Genomic DNA, 12,899 nt, shown 5'->3' with positions numbered 1-12,899 from the left:
CCCCCTCCTGCCCCACCCCCCTTCACTCTCGCCCCCCCACCCCCCTCCAATCTCTCCCCCCGCCCCCTACTCCTCTGTCCCTCTTCCACCACTCCCTCTACCCCTCTCCCCCTCCCTCTCCCACCACTCCCCCTACACCTCTTCCCCTCCCTCCCCATTCTTCCACTTATCTCCCCCCACCCATCTCCCTCCCCACCCCTCTCTCTCCCCCTACCCCTCCCTCCACTCTTCCTCCTTTCCCTCCTCCCTCCCTCTCCCCCACACTCTTTTTAGGGCTATGCTTTCTTATTCTAGATTCTACCATTTTATTTTATATTTTCTTCCTGATACTTTAATTTAATTAATTATCTTAAACATCGTAAAGAGAATGCCTCTTAATTTTGCACAGAATGCAATGTTATTTTGGTTCTAATCCTTATTGCCTGGATTCCATTTGCATTAGGCTCTCTCCTCCCTGAAGCTTGGTACCCACAACAAAATGTAATACTTAATTGGAGCTTAATTGGCACTCTATTCTATTCTATCCTAAGCCAAAAAGAATTATGTTTTTAACACAAGATGCTATTGTCACAAGCTGTTATTATCTGTACAACCAAATGCCCCAAACTTTTAATCACTATCCTGCATTCAAAAAATATTTGCGATTTCATGTAATTTTCGCATAATTTGTTACAATTAAATAATGGTCAATAAGTTGATCTATTTTTCTATTGATGCCGATTTACTGAATTTATTGCTATAGACACTGACAAAAAAAATAAAGTTTAATTCAAGATCAATCCCATTTACTTTTGCTAATGGACACCATCTTCTACTTATTGAATACTTGGCTAATGAATCAAGATCTACAGATGGTCCTTGGAAGATTGGGAGTCCTTCCACACTCAATACTAGGCAAGCAGATACACTGCCGTTCACATCCCTAGTTGGAAGATGTTAAAGAAATTAGATCCATATCGTTTGGAGGGTAGAAGAATGAGGAGTGATCTTATTGAAATGAGAGGCAGTGCAGTGGTGCAGCTAGTAGAGCTGCGCCTCACAGCACCAAAGTCCTGGGTTTGATCCTAACCTCGGATGCTGTCTGTATAGAGTTTGCATGTTCTCCGTGGGCTTCCTCTGGACGCTCTGGTTTTCTCCCACATCCCAAAGACATGCGGGTTTGTAGCCGTCTGTACATTGCCCCTAGTATGCAGGGAGTGGATGCAAAAGTGCAATAGAGAACTAGTGTGAATGGGTGATCTATGGTTAGGTGAATGATGATAGATGGTTGACTCGGTGGGCCAAAGGACCAGTTTCCATGTTGTATCTCTAATATTAAAACTAAAAAATGTGAAAGATGCTTCGAGTAAAGCCTGGTGAATATTGATGCTTTCACTGGTGGGAGAACCTCAAATGAGGGCTCATGGCTACTAGATTAGAGGCCAGTGATATACAGGTAAGGGGCATATGAGCCACTTCTTCCATATTCTCTGCCCAAGATTCCTGCAGAGGAGGAATTCCAGTGGAGGTACCTAAAGGATATAAATGTTTTAAAGATCAAGGAGCTGAAAGTTATAGAGAACTGGCAAAGATGAGACAAGGCCAACAGCAGATCAACAACAATAATATTGAAGAGTGGGGGAGGCTTGGGGGACAAGCAGTTTATTCCGGTCCCTATTTTCTTATGTTCATCTGCAATAATATAAAACTCAGCCACGGCTCCTGCTTTTAATCACCATATAACTTTGGTAGTGTAATGCATCATGAAAATAATGTTAGAATAGAAACAGGTTTGATTGTAAATAGCCTATAAACACCACCTGGTCTCACCTGAGGAATGGCTACACCTGCTCTCACCCAAATCCACTGAATTCTTCACACGAGTATGAAAAGTACTATCAAACCAAATTGTTATTATAGCGACTACACAATTATTTTCTGCACCACATCGCTTACATACCAAACTCATGATCACAGCTGTGTTAATAAAAAGAGCACAGGTCAAATACTTCCAAAGGGAGTCAGAAAGAGAGAATCAGATTCTCTTACCCAGTTCATAAATATAGTTTGCAATGGCCTTTGGCAATGAAAAGAGGACTAACTCAATGGGAAAACAAAACTTTTCTAAATCAGTTTTGTTTTTAAATGTTGTCTATACCTCATACTTTGATTAACAGTAAATAGACACAGTTTTATTCTGTCCTTCACCACTACTGCCCAGTACCTCTTCTGGATTTGGAAGCTTTTTTCACTTTGTGGTTCTATAGAGCAGGCATGATAAGGGCGTTTAAAACAAAAAGCTCTATTTTTCTTCGGAATATGTGTTTACGGTCACCTCCATCAAAAATTGGACGCAAATTACGCACTTCAACTGCTGCAACTTAATTTACTAATGGAGAATTATTTATTTATTGCCAAATTTGGGGAGGGACAAAATTCATATCAAAACTGAAACTGGCAACACTAAGAAAAATTATGCTTTTTAATCCAATTTATTTTAGTTATCTTTAATCAATAAAATTAAGTTGCAACTTTTTTTTTTTTTTTTAACTGAAGTGAGGTATCTTCAGCAATATGAATAATGGATAAAGTACAGGGAGAACTGCTGCAGGCAAGCAAAGAAAAACATTATACCTATTTTTACACTTCAACCTGTTATTCAACAACATGATTAAGCTTGAACAGCAGCCATTCAAAAATAAACAGCAGTACACAAGAGGGCTCCTCCACATCCAGCTTGCTGTCATTGAGGCCTTTTTCAAGAATGCACCCTTCCAGTGTTTGTTCTTAAACAATATGCAGTGTTGCATCAGCTGCTTGTGATTAAAAGGAATACACTTCTAAATACCAATAAACAGCACATGTGAAATGGCTGATTCCTAGAAGCATTTAGTCATCAAGTCAAAGATAATTTTTAGGGTGCATGTAATCCACATTGTATCTACGCAGCACCTTCACCTAAAAAACAGCATATCATCCACTAGCCAATTCTTAAGCAGTTATTTTAACAAGGATAATTTGTTTTATTATTAATACCTAATCTTAAAGCGATTTGTGCACAATGTAGAAACGGGATATGATAGATTCATACATTCGGGAAAAAAAGCCATTTGGCTACAAAATGGCCTAGAACAGTGCTATTGCTTCACAGCTCCAGCAACCCTGGTTTAATCCAGATCTGGGGTGCTGTCTCTATGACTGCATGGGTTCCAGTTTCTTTCCATCTCCCGGTGATGGGTGGGTAGGTTATTTGATTCCTTAAATTACTTTTCAATTGTAGGTTAAAGGCAAAAATACTCAAATGGGAATTGATTGGTATGTGTAAAAAAAATATAAGGGTGTAAGGGCACAGGGACATATGTAGTAGGTGAATGGGTTTAATTTGCTTCTCAGGAGCCAGTATGGGCAAGATGGGCTGAATGGGCTTCTATGTTTATATCAGATAAGGTAGTGTCAATCAGGTTCTGAAGAGCTGTTTAATTAGTGCCATTCATCTAATCTCATTATTCTGATTTTGTCTCATCTCAAATTTATTTTTTCCCTGAACATTTTTGTAAGTTAGTAGTGTACTTGTTTTAACTGTCCTTTCATGCTGCGCACTATAAATCATGATAACTTGGTGAATTAAAAGTATTGTCAAATCTCCCCGTTTTTCTCTTGTCAATTATCTTACACTAGTGTGTTTTGGTTATTGCCATCACTTGTAAAGCACCTTTCCCTTTGGTCAATAAAGAGGGTACTATTCACAGTAGGCCACTTTCCAACATGAGTGAATCCCATCTATTTAAATTTGAAAAGTACACATAGGCTGCCATTTCTTCAAATAGCTGACCTTTAGACTGATTATTGTAGAATTTCAATAATAATACATGCCACTGAACAAAGGCAAAGTCCACTTTTCATTTCTTAAGAATAACCTTTTGCTATTAGGCATAGGTCAGTAATACACGTCAAATTATGTTGATCTACAAGACAACACCACACCAGACTCTAGAAAACAAATGCAATTATGAGCAAACCAGCTTTATGCTTTTCCAATTATTAACACAATATGAACCAACGTATTTCAAAATGACACAAATAAAATGTTTACCATAAAGGCTGGCCCAAAGAATCTAACTAATTTTTCTTCCTCCATTTCTTTTAAGACAGAAAACATTCACACAGAAAATCCATAGTCCTCATTGGTCAACCTGTGGCTCACCCAACACTTTGAAGCCAGTTTAAGGAGTAATGACATGTAATTTGATTCAGATTACTTAATGTGGCCAGATCCAATGATATTTTAGGTTGGAATCCATTAATGTACTTTCCACCATAACAAAAGAGAGAAGGTTGGCTAGATTATCCTTAATGATAACAAGCTAGCTCAGCAATAAAATATTCACCATTTGCCAAAGACACATGAATTTAATCACAGGGAAATGAAAAGAGTTGAAAACATATCTATTTCCTGCGTTATTGAATCTTGCTGGGATTTTCTGATTGTGGCCATCAAAATTAGATGCCAATGGGAGGAGAAAATGTAGGTAAAGATTGGAAAGCAGAGGCCAGCAGCATTAAGGTGTGGTTCAAAGCACAGAATGTAGTATTCTTAACATTTTGAATGCTTCTTTGAAGCAACCCAATCCCTTAATACCCAAACAACACTATTAGGCCTATTCTCACAGCACAATCAATCTTTCAATTTCTTCAGAAATTATTTCTTCTTTTTCCTAACTGCTTTCATCTTCCTCCTCTCTATAAATAATTTGATCTCAATTCCTTTGTCCATCTAAACTACTGCTTCACTTCCAAATATTCTCAAAGTTTGTCGTGTCAGCAAGAAATCCAACAATTGCCTCTCAAACCACTCATTGCTTCAGCATCTACAAAATGGTTTAGAAGATCACATTCAATGTCAAAGATATTCCATGTGATACTAGTATTATTTTGCCATGCCCTAGCCTAGAATTTCCATATGGTCAATAACTATCTGTTACAATGCTTTCTACTTCCAACACACAAAGCATTTCTTTTCCATCAGATTCTCCTCCCATGTTTGCATAATTATTACCATTAATTATATCCATGGCCTGCTCTTATTCCTTAATTACATCCTAATCCTGTCACACAAAAAAAAAATCACACGGTCAGTGGGAGATTTTTCCCACTTTGCCACCTCTATCCTAAATTCTTTGATATTCAATTATCTCTTCCAAACTCTTTTTGAAGCCATTGTGTTTGGTTATTCCCACACTTTATAACACAAAACATTTTACCTTTCCATGTATCCAGTCATACATACGTTCCCAAGGTCCGCAAAGCCTACTCAGATCATGAGCCACACTTCAAAGCTCATTATTATTCCATCACAAGACAATATGCAGTCTCCTCTTGAATATCAGTCATCTACAACCTTGCCTAATCATATTGCCTCAATGTAATCAATAACTTGTGTTCAATTTCTCTATTATTCTGCCAACTCTCACAAAATCAAATATACAGAAGCCATACCATAACAGATTACAAAATCCCTTCCTCAGCACTTCTCCTGCCTTCCACACAAGATAATTTTCAATTCCCTCATGTTCCGCTTCAAATCCATTCACTTCACTTTTTCAATCTATTCCATTCTCGTCCCTCCATTCAAACTCAATTTCTCTGACGCTCTTTCACCATTACTCTAATCTTCTACTACTCCGCCATCTGCAATAGTCATCATATTCTTACATTCTACAACTCTGAACTTTTCTCCCACTCTTCCCAATTTTGAATGATTGCTCAATTCCCCATAGTTTCAGCTCAGACTTCAAAACTCCAATTATACCAAAGCAAAAATATTGCTTTCAAAAACAATAACCACGGGAACTTTATATTTGACAGTTGTCTCTGCCTCGGTTATGTTCAAGACATGCAGTTCTCCACAAGCCGTAAATGAAAGCCCGAGGATTCGGTAGCAAGTGGGATAATAACCTCGAAAAAAATCCACAATTGGGCGTTTTATTTAATGTATAGACATTTTACTATGCATGCTGGCAAATATTGCACAGCTTTGTTAAAATAAAGCTTATTTAAGCCTATAATGTAGAGCTGTAGATTAATACCAAAGCTTATTCGACCGGGACAATGTCTCGAGAACCACCCACAACTCTCGAGTGTCTACAACAGCTACACTGCAGAAAAAATGTAAAAAGATAAATAAAATCCTCAGTTAAATATCTTCAGGCAAAGCAGAATACTATAAACAAATACAATGACAATCCTGGAAAATGAAAACTGAACCCACGGCTGATCAACAGAGTGTGGGTGTTTACTCCACTTGAGGTTTCTTGTTAAGAAGGCTTAATAATTTAACATTTATTTATAGGAAATACCAGCTGATTAAAATAAGATTACTGAGGGCATCTGATCATTTCGCCCTTAAATATTACATGGGGTTTCCATAGAAACGGGAATGTGAGGGCGGAAAGGAAAAAAAAGGTACCAAGTGAGTGATGCTGTAGCGGGGGGGAAATCATCACGTCCAGGAGACACCTTGGAAATTCACTCAGTTTAACACCGTTACTAGCGTTAAAGATAAATAAAATAGCCTTTAGACTGTCATTAATGAAGACAAAAGAGGGCCAGACACAGACAGTACGTACCTCACACGCCACGCCTCTAACTGCGCTTCGAGCAAACCCCGCACCGCAGCCGCCGCCGCTCCGTGCAACCCAACCTGCTGGCGGTGGCGCCCCGCCCCGCCCAGCGCCATTGACTGACGGCCGCAGCGGCCAATCATGCAGCAACTCCGCTCCACCCGCCAACCACAAGCTGCTCACCGCGGCCATTCCTACATCAAGTTTGGTTTACTCGCCCCGCCCTGTCGCAAAGCGTGCTGGAACTTGTAGTTTGGTCCCTTCTTCCCCAGGAATGATTCACGGGGTGTCTTCGTTTTAAAATCAAGCACAAAAATGACCCTCCCGAGTCCGCCTGTGTGCTCAAGCGGTAACGTTTTTAAGCTTCTCTTGCGGTCTGTCAATGGCGGCCACGCCTTATAACGGGACTACATGTTCCAGAATGCCAATTCTGTTGCTTGCGGTCCCCACCCTTCACCAACAGATAGTTTTGTCAGTGGAATCACACCAGCTAGCTACGCGAAATGGGAATGCAACACCTACGCAATCTCGGTATCCTTGGAAACAGCTGCTCACGGGCACTTTGATGCATCACGACTTTGCAAAACTTGGGTGAATGTCACGGTAACTGTGTGCATTTAATTTAAGTAGCAATCAAATGATTGCTTAATCGTTACACATGTAGTGTTTCTACACTGAGAGGTAGAACTATTTGAATTAAAATAGTTGGAAGATGTATTATTAGACATAATGGGGGTTAAAAGTCGAAACAATAGTAATCAAGTTTTGTGGACAGGAAATTCTATAACGAACAGAGCTAACTGTAATCACATATACCCTTACTCATCGTTAAAGTGGTGACTGTGCAATCCAATCCAATCCAACTTTATTTGTTAAGCACTTTAAAACAACCAATGTTGACCAAAGTGCTGTACAGAGGAATAAACAAGACATCATAAACAGACAACATAACAGCAAAGTGCTTTACATAAATCAAATAATAAGTTCCATTACAAACCATTGAAAAAGGTTAAAAAAAAAAAGAATAAAATGGACACAACACATTTTAGAGTTCAACACAAACGTCCCCCCACAGCAGAATCAAAACTTTCCACTGTGGGGAAAGGCACCAGAAAGTTAAGTCCTCTTCCTCTGTGAGACACCGAGGTCGGGGCCCATTTGTGGCCTTGCAGCCAGTCCGATGATTTTCAGAGCCCTCTTGCCGTGAAGATGGAACTTCGGCGTCGGGTGAAACATTCCTCAGCGGCTTGTCAGAAGTGTAATGTCAGGAGGAAAAATACATTTCAAAAGTGTTATACAGTTGGTGTTTCCATTATAATTTAAGTCCATTATGTTTCCATTATAATAACCCCAGCACAAGAACTCTCCATCTAGGATGATACAAGATGAAATGCTGTGATCCCACGATTCTCAAGCCACATCTGAATGGCAGTACAGAACACCCTTGTTATTATGGACTCTTTATAACAGATTTCGGTTAGAGCTGACGGACCTATCGACAATCGCCACCGCCTCCCCGGTACCTACGACTTCGCCGATCCTCGCCGATCCTCCGGTCGGCCCAGTTCCGGATCGAGGGTTTGAGAAGGGTCTTGATCTGAAACATCACCTACCCATGTTTTCCAGAGATGCTGCCTGACTTGTTGAGTTCCCCAGCACTTTATGTCCTTTTGTGCATTAACCAGCATCTGCAGTTGTTTGTTTCTACTGTTGTTACAATAATGATCCTTACTCGGTTATAGTGGACGTTAGGCAATAACCAACACCATACCCCCCCCCCCCACCCCGCCCCGGTTCCGTAATAGGGCGGTTGCACGGCAGTCGAGGTCACGACCCATGACCCATACTGTTGCCACGCAACGCCTTCTGGAGTACAAGCGGTGAACGTTAGGTAAGCACTTACTATGGCTGCCAGTACAGACAAACTTCTTATGTCCGAGCATCCGGACTCCACGCTGACTGGTTCCACACTCGCCGCCCCAGGCCATCTATCCCAGCATCTGGGGGTAGGGGTCGGAGGTCGGGGTGCCGGTGCAGCGCGGTCAGTGACTCTGGGTGGGCGGAGGGATCAGACTGAGGGGGGGGGGAGTTGGGGGATGGGAGGGGGGGGGTGTGGGGGGGGTTGTCGGGGAGGAGGATGGGGGATCGTCGGGGCGGTGGAGGTCAGGGGCGGTGGGGGAGGGTCGTGGGGTCGGTGCCGGTGCAGCGCGGTCAGTGACTCTGGGTGGGGGAGGGACCAGACTGTCGCCAACTCTGTTGCAGCCATCGGGGACGTGGCCAGGTTTTCATCCCCATGTGTCCGCTGCGCGGAGCTGCGGCCCCGCTCCACCCGGCCCTGTATGTGGGCGCTGCCGACCAACAACCCGTGACAGTGCGGCCGCACAGGACGAGGGTCAGGGGAGGGTGGGCATGGCCGGACAGCGCTGACCTGGGGGGGGGGGTGGGGGGGGTGAGTGTGGGCTGTCCTGAGGGATGCGCTCCTTCGGCTGCTTATATCTTGGTGCTCGGGTTCAGAGCAAAGCAGAGCAGCCAAGTTTTGTCAGAGCATTTCAGTATTCTAGTACCCGAAAATCAGTTTTATGCTGAGGAAATCAGTATTTTTACGCGGTGCCATTTTGCTGAAAACAATTTCTTTTTAATGTGCGGTCATTCCCATGTAAGAATACAAGAATGCATAACTTGTTTATTGTATATTTATAATACATTTTATTGTGTATTATATGTCATAGCTGCTTTCTTGTATCTCTCTCTCTCTGTGTTGGCTGCAGCCATCGTCTGCTTCAGTAAGGGAAGCTGGATGGTGATTGGTCGCATCGCCGCTCGGAGACTGCGTCTGATTGGCCGCCGAGTAACCAGCGCATTATGTGATTGGACACAATGCCCTTGGGGACAGCGGCTTATTGGACGGGAGAAGACCGATTTGTTGATTGAACCGGAATTTTAAGGGAAGTTGGTCGGTGATTGGATGCAACCCCCTTGGAGAAAGAGGTTGATTTGCTGCCAAATAATTGGGCACAAAAAATTGACAAATAGGAAAACAAAAAAATCGGAATTCCCATCATGCCTGGTCTGCAGTTCCTTCCTATTGAAGAAGAACCCTGGCCCGAACCAACTCCTAATCCATTCCCTCCACAGATGCCGCCTAGCCCACTGAATGTCTCCAGCACTCTGTGTTTTTTGTTTAATTCTGAAATTGAAAATAGACCTAATGGGGTTCTGGAGTTTAGAAGGATGAGAGGTTATCTCATTGAAACATACAAGATTGTTAAGGGTTTGGACACGCTAGAGGCAGGAAACATGTTCCCGATGTTGGAGGAGTCCAGAACCAAGGGCCACAGTTTAAAAATAAGGAGTAAGCCATTTAGAATGGAGACGAGGAAACACTTTTTTCTCACAGAGAGTGGTGAGTGGTGGAATTCTCTGCCTCAGAGGGCGGTGGGGGCAGGTTCTCTGAGGCAGAGACGCCCCCGGAGGGTACGGACCAGGAGCCGCCACGGGCCAGGGCTTCCCCTCCCCCTACAGGAAGAAACCGCAGATGCAGCCGTCCCCGCAAAAAGCCAAATGATTCCGGGAATGCCGAGGCGAGAGAGGGAGCGAGAGACGAGATGGGGAGCTGGAGAGAGAGAGAGGGGGAGGGAGGGAGAGAGTGAAAGACAGAGAGACACAGTGAGAGAAGGAGAGCGAGGGATGGAGGGAGAGAGAGAGAGGGAGGGAGAGAGAGAGAGCGAGAGGGAGCGAGAAAGAACGAGAGACAGAGAGACCCCAGCCCCCCATCCCCAAGCACCGCGGAAGACCAACGCCCACAAAAACAATAATCCAGATCTTGAAACCCAAAACACAGATTTAATCTGTTACGATCCCCTGAGGTACAGTATGACCCCCCACATCCCTGCATTTTCCAAACAGCAAGATCCCAAGCTAACCCCACTGGGCCACCACCCGTCCATTGGCGAATGGCATGGCAACGAAACAGGAAGTCAGGCTGATCCCGGCCGCTCCCACCTGCCCGCTGCACCATCGTTGTTACGATTATTTATGGTCGATTTTACATTGTTAAATACGGACTTTAAAAAAATCCGTATTTAACGCAAAACCGTACATCCGTATTCTTATCACATTTCCGTACAAAATATGGAAAATTCGTACTACTTGGCAGCTCTGGCAAAGATACTAGTGCATTTGTTTCCGAGCGCTCAGTCACCCTATACAATTATTTACAGCGCATAAAATAACCATTTTGGCGGTTTTTAACAGTTAAGAAAGTACACGTTTTGTGTGTTAAGTGTATGCCGGAGGCTGCCATGTCCTCCAGAAGGATTGAGCTGGTCCGTGCGTCACGCCCTTTGACCCGATGACCTCATGTGTGACCCCCCCCTATAATGAAGGTTCACTGCACTACATTTCAATATACCAAGAAAGGTTATGGGAATTCAAGCTATTTTCCATTCATCGTCAGGGTGAAATACACCTTCCATAAATGGACATCAGTTCACAGTTTTTTATGGTATGAAGGTGAGCACGATGGACCCTCGCTGAGAGGGTGGAAGCCAAGCAAAAAACTTTCCGATAATTTGCTTATGTTTGTATCAAAACTAGGCTTTTCTGCTCTAAGGTCAGCCATCAGTAATATCGACTTAGTTTTCCATCTCGATGCTGCCTGATCTCTGGGCATTTCCAGCATCTGCTTTTGGTTTCTGATTCCAGCAACAGGTTGACCTGTATTTTAGTTCTAATTTTTTCCTTAAATTGATTTTTTTCTCCCTCTGACAGGCTTCAAGAATCAGTGTGCTCAGCAATGCTGACCTCACTCTACCTAAAATAATCTCCTTGTCCCCCACCCTCTGCAAAATAAACGTGTTTGCTTATTTTTTTCATTTCCAACGAACGATCTTCAAATTGTAATGTTAAAATCCATTTTTATTTCCAAAGATGCTGACTGACCTGCTGGTTGTTTCCAGCATTTCCTATTTTACTACAATCATGATAGAGTCACAGAAATAGTCACAGAACACAGAAACAGGCTGTTTGGCTCGCGCTTCTATGCCAACCATCAAGTCCCTATCTATACCAATCCCATTTACCAGCACTTTCCCAGTATGCTTAGACAATTCCAGTGCTCATCCAATGTCTCCAAAATGGGTGTGCCTGCTACCCCAATCTGGCATTCTGTTCCTGATTGTAACCACCCTCAGGCTGAAACAATTCCATCTCAGATTCCCCTTGAAGCCTCTTAATCCTCATTTTAAACATGTGCTCTCTGCTCTGAGAGATCTCCACTTGAGAGAAGTAGACATGGTAACAGGGAAGAACTTAACAAAAGTAATAGGAGTATTGAAAAAAGAGCAAACAATGGGCTAAATGACGGACAAATCTCAAGACTTTGATGGGGGTCTCCACCTTAGCCAACAGAAACAACTGGGGAAGAAACTGCAGCTGCTGATGTTCTATTGATTTTAGAATTCTGCTTGAAGAGTTAAAATATTACCTTATTTAAGAATAAATGAGATGAAGCACTTTTACAAATAGAGATAGCACTGGGTCAATTTAAATTATCAAGATCAAAATCAATCGACTTAGTAAGTAGGGACATCAAAGGATAAAGATCAGTGATAAAGTTACTGAGGTACAGATCTCATAATTTAGCAGACTGAGACTGAATGGTCTATTCCTATTCCTTTTGACCTGATAGATCGCTGGTTCCTACTGGTTTATTCTCAGAATGGAGGCACGCATAATGCTCCTAGATTGTCACGAACTTGAATGTCAAGAGATCAAAATGACGAATAATTAAAGTTAGTGATCTTCTTTTGCTTTTCAAGTGCTTTTTTAGTTTCAAATCCAACGAGAATTTTATTTCTAATTCCTTTTCAATTTCAGCAATGCTCTGGAAGTGATGAATTATCTAATTATCAATATCTTAATGTATCCTGCTATTTGCTGAGCATTTTTTCCTTTGGTATCCTTAATATGTTACTTGGCTCAACATTTTAAAAAACATGTATAAACACGTACAAATGGACAGTGGGTGACGTCAGATTTCAAAATAGCACAGGCACATTAGAACATGTGTAACTAGACAATGTAACGTACATTTATTGTTTCGCATATTTCCTATTTTATCAGTTCGGAATGGGTATTTTTAGTGCCATTTCACATTAATTAAAACATATAAATCAAAACAGAAGTAAAGTATTAAATTGCATCAAAGTTGAGCTGTGTGCATGGTAATCAAATTGATGATTCAAATGCTTTGCACCAATAAAGCCAGCATAGAATACCTTGATGGAGGCTACAACACAA

At 42.2% G+C, this 12,899-nt stretch overlaps 1 protein-coding gene across 1 annotated transcript in view; it reads right to left on the bottom strand.

Annotated features, from left to right (window-relative positions):
- prrg3 (proline rich and Gla domain 3) overlaps positions 1-6,690 on the bottom strand; it is a 19,458-nt gene extending 12,768 nt beyond the window's left edge. Inside the window, exon 1 of the mRNA XM_033030438.1 lies at positions 6,606-6,690. The gene's annotated coding sequence lies outside the window, so the exon portion shown is untranslated. The remainder of the gene's footprint in view (positions 1-6,605) is intronic.
- Positions 6,691-12,899: the final 6,209 nt, after the last annotated feature.

Source organism: Amblyraja radiata, chromosome 12 (assembly GCF_010909765.2).
Source record: "Amblyraja radiata isolate CabotCenter1 chromosome 12, sAmbRad1.1.pri, whole genome shotgun sequence".
Taxonomy (NCBI): domain Eukaryota; kingdom Metazoa; phylum Chordata; class Chondrichthyes; order Rajiformes; family Rajidae; genus Amblyraja; species Amblyraja radiata.
The sequence above is the reverse complement of the archived record's forward strand: the minus strand, read 5'-3'. Positions and strand labels throughout refer to the sequence as shown.